Genomic DNA, 14,495 nt, shown 5'->3' with positions numbered 1-14,495 from the left:
ATACTGAATAGAGAGAGACAAACGCTTCTGGCAGCCTTCTTTTCTAAAGCATAGAAGAACCGGGTAGAGATGCACACATTTCACTGAGAAAATGCCAGAGCTACATTGAGAACTGAATTAAAATATGAGGGTTGTAACTAGAAAACAGGGTTCCCACTACATAAGTTTTCCTCTCCTTGCTTGTTTACAATACAAGTCACATAGGCTGATTTTAACTGAGAAGTAGTCTTATATAAGACCGAGAAAGCTTCACTGATTTCCTTTTGATTTTTATTACTCCAAGGGGAACCAGGTTCTCTGTTTTGCTAATAAATGGATATTTTGAGGGCCTGTGATACGGTTCAGCAGGCACAGGAGCTGTCTGTGCAAGCCTTGGAACCAGAGGTCAAGCCACAGAACACATACATGCACAGGGAGATGAGATCAACTCCACAGTTATCCCTCAATCTCCACGTGTGTCATGGCACATAGGCTTATGTGCATACATTCAATTAACAACATGTCATTTAAAAATAAATGGCACTATATCTAACTATTACTAAATAATGCATTTAAATCTCATCAAGGCTCTGGATAATTGCTAATCTTGGCAGAATCTTCCCTGCTCATGAGCTATTTCAGCAGGAACTAATACCATCCTTGCAAGTGTACCAAAAACATCTCATCAGGCCGTTCATTGATCATTCAATGTCTAGTCAATTGACTCTGCTGAGCGATGGTCACCATCAGTCTCCAAGCTGGTACTGAGACTGAAGGAGAAATACAAAGAAACAGCTCTCCTGGCCTCCTGGGACTCTGTGGCATGAATGGGCAGCAAACTGCTGTAGGACAAATGCTTTTGACAAGAGGATCTTAGCTAGAATGGGATGGCAGAAAAGGCTTGGCAGGAAAAGTGATTTCCAAGCTATAGGAATGAGTTAGCCAAGGAGTTGGAGAAGAGAATTTACTCTGGAATAAAGTAAAGGCAAACTCATGCAAACAGAGCCAGAGGAGCATGGAAAACAAACACCACTAAGTTAACAAACATTTTTGTGAAAAGATGAGGTATTAGTCTTACATAAGGCTATGGCCAGATGCTGACACTTAATCAAATACTAAAATGGAAACCCCTGATAGAGCAATATGCTATATTTAAAAGAACTCTCTAAAAATCAGAATAAATACATGATGATGCTTAAGTCACAAAATGGATTTTGCATTTTAAGATAGAGGGGAACTCATGAAAGAAACGTAGTGAATAGTAGATGGTATGGGGGGGGGGAGTAAATTTGGAAGTAAAGGGTTTATTTAACTTACACTTGAAGATCATAATCCACCATTGGAAGAAGTCAAGACAAGAACTCAAGTGGGGCTGGAACCTGGAGGCAAGATCTGATGCAAAGATCATGGAAGAGTACTCCACACTGGCCTGCTTCCCTTGGCTTGCTCAGCCTGCTACTAATAGAACTCAGGACTATAAGCCTAGGAATGGCACCACCCACAATGGGCAGGGCCTTCACCCATTGATCACTAATTTTAAAAACATGCTTTGCAGCTGGATCTCATGGAGGCATTTTCTCAACTGAAGCTCCTTCCTCTCTGATGACTCTAGATTGTATCAAATAGAGAAAAAACCAGCCAGTACACCGAGCTTTGACAATCTTGGATAGGATTTTCCTAAGCAGCAAGTAACATGATATAGACATAATATACTTAAAAGATAAAGAGCCACATCTTTTGACTGATAGATTGACAGTAATGGAGAGGGCCTGGCTAGACGTTAACGTTTGACAACCAGGTTGATGGCACTGGTATTCCGTCATATAGAAAATACTGGATGACACAAAGCAGCAAGAAAACTGTAGAAGCATACATTATTTAGGTGAGACTCAGATGAACATGAAAGATGAAATTAATATTTACAAAGACCCAGTAAGTAGGTCTACACTTTGCATTAAAGTAGGTAATCACAGCTGCCACCTGGTCCTCTGAAAAGACAGATCTTCCATGCTGTGGAAAAAGCACTGTTGAGCATTTAACCACCCTGGCTGTAAAAAAGGAGTTAACTCTCTCCTGTGATTATAATAATTTCCACTAAGCAATGTATGTGTTACTCACACTAGAACAGAAATAAACAGGTGTTGGCCATTCCTCCTTGGAGATATGAGTTGATGAAATGTTCACACTTTGCTAAGGTAGGAGAAAAGTAAGGGAAATCAAGGCAGAAATTTGGATGGCATGGGGGAATTTAGGATATGATTACTGATAGCCATTGAATCTCATTTCCTGTACTTTATTATTTTTTGTTATTTCAAAATATTTTCATAATTTTGTCTGAAGTACTGTAGTTTCACTGTTATTGTGTTTGTGAATAAAGGGGAGATCTGGGACATAGCTAGAACTGAGTGGTTGTAGAAGAACAGAGATGATCTTCTTGACTTAGATTAGTTTGTACATTAAGTAAAATGGCCCAATGTAGACCAGTTAGGTGAAATAAATTATAAGGAAGAGTATGTGCTGGTGTGACACCCTTCCTTAATAGCCTCCCAAAAAGCTGGAAAGAAAGAGATTCATTTAAAAAATCTAAAGACTTCTAGTTTTGAGATAAGAGCTTAACCTACTTTTAGTTTTAAGTTGAAGGAACAGCTAGCTCCTGACAGTGTTCTGAACTGGTCTGAGGTCTGTCCCACTTTCACATAACAGCCAAGACCTCAGAGGGAGATTCCACATCTTTTCCCCATTTTTATTGCACTAATAGAAACAACCCACATAGTGTTTCTCTGTGTGTGCATGTGTTTGTGTGTGTGTGTGTGTGTGTGTGTGTGTGTGTGTGTACTACAATCTGAATTTTCAAATTAATTGTAATTTCATGTGTATAGTGTTGATAACATAAGAAAAATATTTCCTTCAAATATATGGCCAAGAAAGTTTGGATTACTTTTGTAGCTTGACTTCTATTTCTAAGCCTCAATTTTATGATGGAAGCAAATAGCAAGAAATGAATTGCCATGAAGAAATTTTTAGAGACATTTGAACACTGTATCAATTTCATACATCATAAAATCTCAACCATGGTAAAGTGAATGCATTAAATCTCTACTAAGAAAGATGTCAGGGAAACTGAGAGATTTTTTTCTCTTCTACAGATCAAAGATATGGAAAGGATATGGACAGAAACTGTGACACCATTCCAAAACAATCATCACATTGCTCTCACCCATTCATCTATTGATGGGCATGCTTAGATAGATTCTGTTCCTTGGTTATTTTAAACCAGTGTTGCCATGAATAGGAAGAGTGCCAATCTCTCTTTGTCTTACTGATTTCATTTTTCCCTGGACGTATACACAGCTGTGAGATTGCTGGATTATATGGTAGTTTGATTTTAATCTTTTGAGCAATTGATCTCCTATTTTCTACAGACACTATATAAATTTATATTCTACCAACAGTGTGCAAAGGCTCATGGGTAAATCTATAAGTATTCTGTTAAGTGAACTAAAACAGCTACAGAAAAGACCAAAACACTGCTTTGACTGATGCAGATACCCACATACAATCATTACGTGGAGCTTGGGAGGACTTGTGGATGAGTTGGAGGAAGAATTGGGGGGCCTGAGTGGAATAGGACATTGGCCAGTGGATTAAGGGGAGAAAGATAAAAAATGGAAATTTTTAGTTGAACATGAGAAATAAATTCAAGAGATCTTAGAGTATCAAATGGTGACCACAGTTGATAATATACAATACTCCTTAGAACTACATGAATTAAAGAAGTATCATAATAAAATCTATACTATATGAAAGACATATCTCAATAGTTACAGTCATACTATTATATATACATAAATTCTTCATAGTATCATGTTATATATGTTAAACACATATAACTTTTTTAGTTTTAATCAATAGGTAAGAGGCTGGAGGGTGATCAAGCAGTTAAGAGTAGACACTGCTCTTGCAGAAGACTCTAGTTTGGTTTCAAGCACTCACATTGGACCACTTACAGCCATCTGTAACTTCAGTTCCAGGTAATTTGATGCCCTCATCCAGCTTATGTGGATACTGGCACTCACAAACAAAAACCTACCACATCACACCCATCCCCTCCAAACACATACATAATTAAACTGTAAAACAAACCCCAATAAATAAGTATGGAAAAATATCAACACTGTTAAAAATATTTCTTAATGTAAATTGCACCTAACTTGCAAGGGTTTCTGTTCAGCCTTTTATCTGGAACTTTTGTGAAACAAAATGTTTTATCTCTGGCTCATTTTCTTTCATGCAACCTCAATCTTTTTCCAGAAGACGTTACTTTCCAATTATTCATCAAGTGCCATAAATTTCTACTAGGAAAAGTTGGCCAGATATCCTCAGCAAATGAAAAAAGTTATTACAAAGTCTCATTCAATCCTGACAGCCATTTGTAATCATCTTCTTTTAATATGCATTTGGGAAGAACAGGTCATTTCAGAGCTCAATTAAAAAATTAATTTGTTCCTGTTGAAAATGTAGAGAGACATGAATCATTTATAACAGCTTATTTTGAATAAAAAACATGAATTCATTCAACAGAAACATAATTTACCAGAAAATTTATTACATGGACAGCTTGGAAGCAGATGTGTTGGTTCAGCGGGTGTAGAGCCGTGTCTAGCATCAATGCACGAACTAAGAAAATAATTTTATTAAAAGCAAACACAAATTAGTCTGGTGTGTTACAAAAAATGTGATAAGAATAGGTCTTTCTTTCTCCTAGCTTGATAAAATAAAAATTAATGACTTAATGGCTTTTTTAAAAACATGGTTTACACTTAATTTTAAAAAAGGAAATGGATGAGTCAAGTTATTGAAGTTTCTATTTATTTCTCAAGAGACTTCTAGGGGGAAGCATGAGAGGGAAGCTAGCTAGGGAGGAAATAAAGTTGCTTTGTGGCCACATTTACTATTTACATATGATCACCATGGGAAAACTGAGGTCAATCTATACCAAGGAATGCATTCAATGTAATACATCTGACTGGAAATAAAAGAAAAGTCATATTAAAATCAAGAGAATCGTTCACACACTAGGCAAAATTCTGGATCATGCCAGCACTCCACTTTTAAATTCTTGATGAACCACTATACTGTTTTCTGGATTGGCTGAAGTAATATATATTCTCCCAATGGGTTGCAGGTATTTGTGGATAAATCCATAAGATATATTCAGTGAGCTAAGTAAAAAGATACAGATTTACTTCAAGAATAATTACATAGGCACACATACAGAAAACCCCCTGGGGTTAAAGATATTAGGCCCAGATAGACAGAAGTGGAAATATAGCATTTTATCCTCCCACTGTTGTCCATAACCTGGTCTCTAATACATGAGTATGTCACCTGACAAAGCAAAGAATATCCAGGTAGCCTATGGAACACAGGATACAGATCCCAAGACTTTGAGGTAAGAAGACTATCCTGGATTGTTTGAATGAATGGATCGTGGTCTCAGTATAATCACAAGGTTCTGAGAAAGGAAGGCAGGAGAGAGAAATGAGATGATTTGAGAAGGACAGAAATTGTCACCTTTGTCTTTGACAAGCAATTGGGGACCATGAGGAAGGGTGTGAGCAATGAATAAAAGAAGCTGCAAGAGCAAGAAGACAGAGTCTCTTTCAATCTCCCAAAAGGGAAAAGAATCCTGACATGCCTTGGCCTTAGCCCAAGAAGACATGCTGTGGGACTCTTAACTGTTGACTTACAAGATGAGAAATTCATCCAGTGGAAAAATCATTGCTGTCAAGACTTGTTACAGCATTGATATAAAAAGTAGGAAAGTGGGCTGGGATGACGGCTCAGTCAGGAAGGCACTTGTCTTGAAAGCATGAGAACCTGAATTTGATTGCCACAACCCATAAAACAAAACAAAATCTAACAGAAGCCATGTGTGGCAATATGTGTTCGTAATTCCAATGTGGAGAGCTAGTGCCAATCAGACCCCTGGGATGATGCGCTGAAGGCCAGCCTTGGCCATCTCCTTGTCCCCTAGAGATGGTAAGGATTGGAAATTCTTCCTAAAGTGGCTAGTTTCAGAAACTCCCACCTAAAATATAGATTCTAAGCCAGTGTGAAGTTCATTACTCTCCTATCAGAATGATCATCAAACACATATGATACTTGGGAGATGCTTGCTATGAAAAAAAAAATTTTTTTTAAACTCTTCACCAAAAAAGAAGAATGGAGGTTGGGGGAAAAAAGATGAAGTTTGAATGCAAACTAATATTTTTTGGGAAAGCTAATAAGATTTATAGAAAAAATTAACAGAGAGGAATACCTAATCTTCATCCATAAGTGGAGTCAGTACTAAGCTGACTTGACTCCTGATGACTTATCATTATACCCATTAGTGCTATTAGTACTTCTCTCAGCCTCATCACAGAAGCTTCAATTTGCAGTAGATAGTGATTATCACAGAGACTCATAGCCAAAATGCAGGAAATAAGAGACTCTAAAATGTTCAACCCTAAAGGAAACACAAATAGCAAACCTCTTCCTCCCAAGGCTCTGGGACTATGCAGGAAGAAAATACAGAAAGAGTCTAAGAACCAGAGATAGTGGATGGCTAAAAGAAATCAATATCCTCTGAACACAGTGGGAGCTGCACATATAAACTCACACAAGACATGCCCAAGTTCAAGCCAGGATCATCCCCAGCATGATGTTCTTGGTTATTGTTGGCGATTGGGAGAAGGATAGATAGTCTCTTCTAAAAGTCTAGCTCTACTAAGTCAATGATAATCCAGTGGGAGATTATGCATGCAATATTATTTGGGCAGCATAAATTTATCTTAATGAGTTAACAGAGGGAAAAAAACCCACAAAATTTGGTGAGTAGAGAGGTGGGGTAGATCTGTAAAGTTTTAGGGAAGGGGAAGTAAATATGACCAAAATACACTGAACAACATTCACAAAGAACTAACAATATTTTTTAAAGGATGGAAGTTGATATATGTTAAATAAACAATGAACTGAAATGCATTTATTTTAAAATGAATTTATTGTAAAATATAAGAGCTGAGACTATGTCATAAGAACAAATGGAGTTTGAAAAAAAAAAAAAAAATCTTCCAAGACTGAGGAAGGAATGAAAAAATGGGCAGTGGAGTAACTTTAGTTTATAAATGTTGGAAATAAAATGAAACTTCTAGGAAAAGGAAAATAATCTGGGCCATATTAAGAATTAGCTTATCCAAAAAGAAGTCTGGCATTTGCCCTCAGCTCTGGAGAAATATATAGCGTCCTCTCTGGATTACAGTAGTAGTCTGCAGCCTTTGAATAGTGTCAGGCTCACATAAGTTCAGGGAGCCACTACAGTTGACCATAGGAAATTGGCAACCCAGACCAACAGATGCAATATTACTTTCTGAACTGGTTCACTCTGCTATAGAAAATATTACTGGAGCATTTGCTGAGTTTATGAGATTTTAGTGGCAATAATATGCCATACTTGTATATTTCCTATATCATCTAACTGTGTGTATGTATATGTCAGGGAGGTGGCACATGAGTCTGTAAGAGTGGGTACATGCCTGCCACATATACATACACATGCAGCCTAAAGAACGAACTAGTGTGTTGGCCTTTGTTCTCTACCCATTTTTGAGGCGGATTCGCTCTTTTATTCTGCTTTTTATCACTGTGTGCATCACGTTGCCTAGCCAGAGAGCTTCTTATGAGCACAGGGACTGTGAAATGCATCCCACACCCAGTTTGGCATGGGTCAAGGTGCACTAACTTGGGTTCTCATGCTTGAGTGGCAAGAGTTTTATTCTCTGCGCAACTGATCTACCTCCAGAGTTTTAAATACATTTTTTATTTTTTCAATTAAAAACTTTATAATCACTTAACCGTGACCAGGAACCTACCTTCATTCTTCCACTTTTATCCCTTCGTTGTTTCGTGTATATAATTTTTAATATGTTCTAATTGAAAATTTGCTCAGGCCACCTCAGCCTTTAACCCAGGTTGGCTTTGAAATCATGACCATCCTGTTTTAGCCTCCAGTTGCTGGCATTATAGGTATGTATGGCCAAAGCAAAAATTCTATCAGTTTTCTAGTTTCCTCAACTAGAATCTAAGGGGGAAATGATGGCCGCAGGAGGAAGGTTTCTACCATGAAGTATACATGTTAGAGACTTCTGAGTTCTTCCCAAAGGTATATTCTGTCCCTAATCCCGCCCCCAACAACTGGGCATAGTGTGGACAGAGAGAATACATACATTACATACTGTATCTGAATTGGCACTAATAACAGGTTTACCCTCGCCTTAATAAACAGAAAAAATCATGGGTAGAGAGCCAGCCAATCTGCTTAAGTATCTGCCTTGAGAACATGGGGACCTGAGACTGGTTCATACCACATAAAGCTGAATGTGGTGGCATGAGCCTAGAACCTCACTGTTACAAAGGTGGGGGAAGATCCCTGGATCCTGATGCTCAGCAGGCCTAGCCTTCTTTGTGAGTTCCAGTCTAGTGATAGCACGTACAGGGCCTTCACAGCTTTGAAGAAGATGGGGTACATAAAGAAGTGAACACACACCTTCATCTCTAACCTCTCTCCAATTGATAGTCACTTGGAAATGAAAAATCAGTTTTCTCTAAGGGAGTCTTAGGGGGTGAAACAAATTACTAAGGGTAGGCCTCATACCCAGCAGTAGATAGCCAACACAAAATGAACTTGGTGGAAATTTTGGAGATTCTTTGTCTCATGTTATGTGAGAGTGTTTTTGTTTGTTTGTGACATACCTAATAGTGTTATCTCTCCCACTTCAGTCCTTTAGCCACTAAAGTGGTTGTTGTCCAGCACAGAAACAGTCCAAGTAGCATTCTCTGAATGGGATCATCCTTTGTCCCACTGGACAACACAGAACATTTATATTAGGAAAAGGAGTCAATGTCTAGTGCTATCCTTAGGGCTTAAGCATGCAGGGGTCTCATGGCAGCTCCAGTCAACTCACTGGTCTTGTTCTACAACACGCTAGAAATAACAGCAACCTATTAGTAAGGCAAGCATGTACAAGTCTCAGTTGTGACTGCTCGGTCAGATGCAGTACTTTTGCTACAATGTATTGATCAGTATGGCCTGGAAAATATACAGATGTGGTTGTTGACCAAACAAAAAATCTATCTTTTAGAAAACTGGTCCAATATCTTATTGGAGAAATTCAGGAATATAACATAACTGGAGTCCCAAGTCTGTGCAGTACTGTCAGTTGGCATTAGGATGGCAACAAGGATAGAAGAGCAGGAAAAAGACGGATATTTGTTAGAGTTATCAATGCAGGTGAGACTTTAATCCATCTTCTGTCATCATGTACATTTCCCCAATGAAGGAAGATTCACCAGAGTATATAGGAAGCTGCTTCCAGAAATCAAGTCCAAAGGAGGTAGATTTGAGCAGCAATGGTGGGAAGATTATCCTGGTACATCCTCTTCAGGTCTTAACACATACACACAAAATCCTCCCAGTAAAACATTCTGCATCTGAGTTTTTCCTCCTTTGCCATCACTCTAGGATCTGGAGAACAAATAGGACATACTGAAGACATCTTCTGGGGTCATCGTTTAGCTGCTACATGGATGTGAAACCAACTGTCTACTTGAGTGACTTTGTTTTCACTCAAGATCAGTCTATGATGCAAAGAAGCTCTGATCTAAGCTCATAAATCATCAACACACAGTCAACACCAATAGCCCGCTCTATACTGTAATGTTAATGTTCTGCTCCTTTACACAACTTAGAATATACTTCCAAAAGGTAATATCTACAGGCCAGCTAATCCCCTGTCATTAGGACAACACAGTCTAACTTTCCTAACCCACATCAACCTGTCCCCTGTGTGCCTTACATAATACCCAATATGCTTTATAAGTGGAGATTTCTGTCTCAAAATCCGAGTGAGATAACCCAGTCACAAAAGAACAGACATAATATACAGTCACTGATAATGGGATATTAACCCCAGAAAGCTCTGAACACCCCAGAAACAAGTCACAGACTGTGTGAAGTTCAAGAGAAAGAAGAAAGAAAGAAAGAACAAAACAAAAAAGAATATATTTTAATTAAAATAGAACTGTATCACATCCCCCTTTCCTCCCTCCAGCCCCTCCCAGTTTCTCTCATATCCCCTCAAATTAATAGCCTCTTTCCTATATTATTGTTACATATATACATATGAGTATGTATATGTATGCACAAATACTTAATTACAACCTTAAAAATGTATTCGTATACTTTCATGCAAAAATGCTTAAAATTTGTACATTTATCTTTGTTTCTTAAAATAAAGTTTTTCAATAAAAAAATAAATAAATAATTTAAAATTTTTACTTTCCAAAGGATTCATTCTGTAATAGCACACTAGTTACAGACAAAGCAAGGGCTAAAAAGAGACAGTTAAAGATCAAACTATGAGGAAAGGATATGGGGAAGGGAGCACTATATTCTTTGTAAAAAATTGCTAAACTATTTGATTTTTAAAATGACCACTGTGCATTTGATAAGGGTTTAGGTATGGTGTTAAAAGATGTAAAAAGATTTCAAAAATAGTGCACTGGGGAAAATGTTCAAATCGGGGTTCAGATTTATTTCTGCTTGAAGGAGCCCTATGATAAACCAAATATCCAACCTTCTTATAATACTTCTCCATGCTTTGCCATTTTATTTTAATTCTCATTTCCTGCTCTTTTGTAGGTGCATGAATGTTCCTCCACCACGCGTGCCACTAAGAAACACTAAGCCTCTATATCTAGTTCTTCTTTCTTGCTTCCACACTGTCATGCAGACTTTTAAAGAAGCAGAAAGCAGGTAGGAAACATTGAAGTTATCTAGCAGAGTCATCTTGTACTTGACACATAGATATGAAAACTGATATCTTCAACTGAACAGGATTCAGTTTAAGGTGTGTCTAATTCACCTTTCTATCCATAAGTAGATACTGATGATCCAATAGGTCAAATACAGCACATGTGGATTTCACAAAGTCTCTATAGAATGCTCTAGGATTCCCTTGGCCCATAAAGTATTTGCCTTCCAAGCAGAAAGACTTGAGTTCACTTCCCAGTAGTGCTTGTTTTATACTTGTAATCCCAGGCCAGGGAGACAAAGACAGAAGGATGCTTCTGCTGCTTTAACCAGGCAATCTACCCTTACTGCTCATCTCCAAAGCCCATGACATACCCCATCTCAAAGGATGTGGATGGCTTTCCTGAGGATAACACTTGAGGTAGTCCTCTGGCCTCCACATACATTCACACACTTGTACATGCACATAATGAACATGACTACATATCCATTTAACAAAAAAAATGAGTTCCAATTATAATTGCCAATCTTGGAGTCAAGGACCTTAAAATTAATAGTTTTAGGAGAAAGTCAAATTTATTAAGGACAATGACTTGTCAAATAACAGTGGATGTTCATTAAAAATAGATGGTGGATAAGATCTAGATTCATAGCCACTCAAGACAAGGGAGCTATTGGGATGCTTCAGATTAACTGTGGATGTACCAGGTAATCTCTGGAGAAAACACTAAATCTTACTCTACAGAAAACAATTCAGTCATATTAATGGCATCCACACTTCGTTTGTCCTCTTGAGAACATCATTTCACATATGTGTCTTGGACTTTTTAATCTGTGAAGCTGAGCTGTCCACACTTTAAACAAGGTTTGTTCTTCTTTGGTCCCATGAGCAATGCTCTGTCTCCAAAACGAAACCACATGGAAACTGGAAACCAAACGCAAACCATGTCTGCTCTGACCTTAAAATTTCAGCAACCCTGCTTCTGTCTCCAAGTGTTGAGATTAAAAGTGTGCTGCCATACCCACTTTTTAAAGGGGTTTTGAATTCATAGAGGAGTACATGATATTCTCTATACAAATTTTGATCATGTGTATTTGCCAAGCTATCTGGAGAAGTGGAAAAGATAATGAAGAAGGGCATCACCCATCTAAAGTGTGCAGAACATAGACTATTGCCAACCAGGCCATTGTTCCCAGGAAAGACTGCAAAGATACTGAAAATTGAATTGATACAATGAACAAACATCTTTCTAGCTTTTATCATATTTGGCCCCTTTAAAAGAAGAGAAATATGGAGGGAGCAATGGCCCATCAGATACAAGGGCCCATTGCCAAACCTAAGAAACCCAAGTTCAATTCCCAGATCCTATGTAATGGAAGAAGAGAACCAGCTCTCAAAATTTCCCTCTGAAATCTACATCAGACACACACACACACACACACACACACACACACACACACACACACACACTCACACTCACTCACACATACTTGCACATAAGTAAACATAATTAAAAGGTTTAAAGAAAAAAAAGAAAAAAGAAATGCCAGTAGCATTTTGATTGTTCCCAAGAATCACATAAATCTTTTTTAAAAAGATTGAACTCCCCATACATGATCATACAAATATCTACAAACACACTTTTTAGTATCTTAAGAAAAACTGCTCTTTGGTTGTTGGTTCAGATTTTGAGAGCTCCCAGGGGTCCAGGTTAGTTGACTCAGTTCATCTTCCTGTGGAGTTTCTATTCCCTTTGGGGCCTTTAGTCCTTCCCCCAATACTTAACCTGTCCAATGTTTGGCTCTGGGTATCTGTAGATGTGTAGCTAATTTTCCATGTGGGTCCCCAATAATTGGAACTTGACTGTGGAAGCATTCTCCAACAGAGCTGCCTTGTCTGGCCTCAAGGAGATAGAAGGCCCCTAATCTTGCAGAGAAGTTGATGTGCCAGGGTCAGGGGATACCAGTATGGGGGTGGCACCATCTCAGAGAAGAAAGGAATGGGAGATGGGAGACAGATTCTATGAGGGGTTACTGAGAGAGGCAGCATTTGGTGTGTAAGTAGATGAATGGATGAATGAATGAATGAATGAATGAATGAATGAATGAATATATAAATAAGAAAAACTCCAATATATTTCCCTAATTTAAAACTTTTATACAACATTTTTTAAGGTATATTCTGCATTTTATTTCAAAAATGCATTTTATTAAGGAAAAAGGAAGGAATTTGTTACAAACCACAAAATCCAAACTATGGCATATAAGGTACCAATGCAATTTCAGTCTCTTGCTGTTCAAACCACAGAAGATTTTGCAGCTTTACCACATATAAAGGTGTCCACATTTCAGCTATTGGTGGGTGTCAATACTGCTACTAAGTAAAACACAATTTTAAAGTACTTTGAGCTGTTATAAGGGAAGTGCTCTTTGCAAATTTTTATCAAAAGATAAAAATTCTATGTTAAATAACTCTCTTGTCACTACATCATGCTCTCTGTCTCTCGCTGCCTCTCTGCCTCTCTGTCTCTCTGTCTCTGTCTCTCTCTGTCTCTCTGTCTGTCTGTCTGTCTGTCTCTCTCTCTCTCTCTCTCTCTCTGTGTGTGTGTGTGTGTGTGTGTGTGTGTGTGTGAGCATCTGTGTGTCTATGTACATATGAACACACAGATAGATGCCATTTACCAACATAGGTCCTTTGTAAAATCAGGCTCTTTAAGATTTAGTCGGGATTTACAGAAACATTAATCTGGACCTTGTACTTTGGGAAAAGAAAAGCAGATGTTCTAAGAAGAGTCAACAACAACAACAAAACATGGAAATCAAGATTCTAGTGGTGCTGAATTTTGTATTTCCAAGTTTTCTTTTATACAAAAATACCCAAGGAATTAAATTTTTATTTTGGAGGCATCTGAGGGTATGGACATGTATTGTAAAGTGCTTTCCTTATTTAACTGGCCTATGGACTTCAAAGATAATCCCATGCAATGACCTTGTTCACTTGACCTGAAAGTTCATATTGTACAAGTTTCATAAAGCTAAGAACAGTGCTTTCACCTCCCACCATGGACTTGTGATTATGTTATACTAATTCTTGGTCCTTTTGGAGGTCTTAATCATACTACAGGAGACATTTCTAGAATAACAGCTTGGGCATATGTCTGATAAGAGTGTCAAAATCCATTACTTTATCTATGGGTTGCAAAATAGGGGGCATGTTACAACTCAGATTGGAGTTAGTGCACAGCAAAATTCATAGCAGTTTCAGAAGTACTAGAATGGGGAATTGTGCTCTCTTGTTATCTCCTTCTTGTTCAACATACAAGAGGATACCCAATGGATAACCCTCATGGGAGATCAAAGAAAATTTGGCAATTACCTTTAGAAATACATAAACCTAAGAAAGAACTGCTTTAATGTTTGGGGAAATCCCTCCAGCACATATTTGAGGTAATACAGTTGCAATTAAAATATTTTTTTTTTTTGCTGTGCGAGGCCTTGTTTTATGACAAGTTTAATGGAAAACAATGTACAGTCTTTGGAAGATGACAATTGCTCAGGGTCTTAACCAGTTGTCATCAAATAATGACAAGAAACTCTCTGTAGAGACGTGACATCACATACCGACAACCACTGTACTTTCCGAGTCCTTTTATATAGGAATTGT

The sequence above is a fragment of the Micromys minutus genome (assembly GCF_963924665.1).
Source record: "Micromys minutus genome assembly, chromosome: 24".
NCBI lineage: Eukaryota > Metazoa > Chordata > Mammalia > Rodentia > Muridae > Micromys > Micromys minutus.
Note: the sequence above shows the minus strand (reverse complement) of the source record.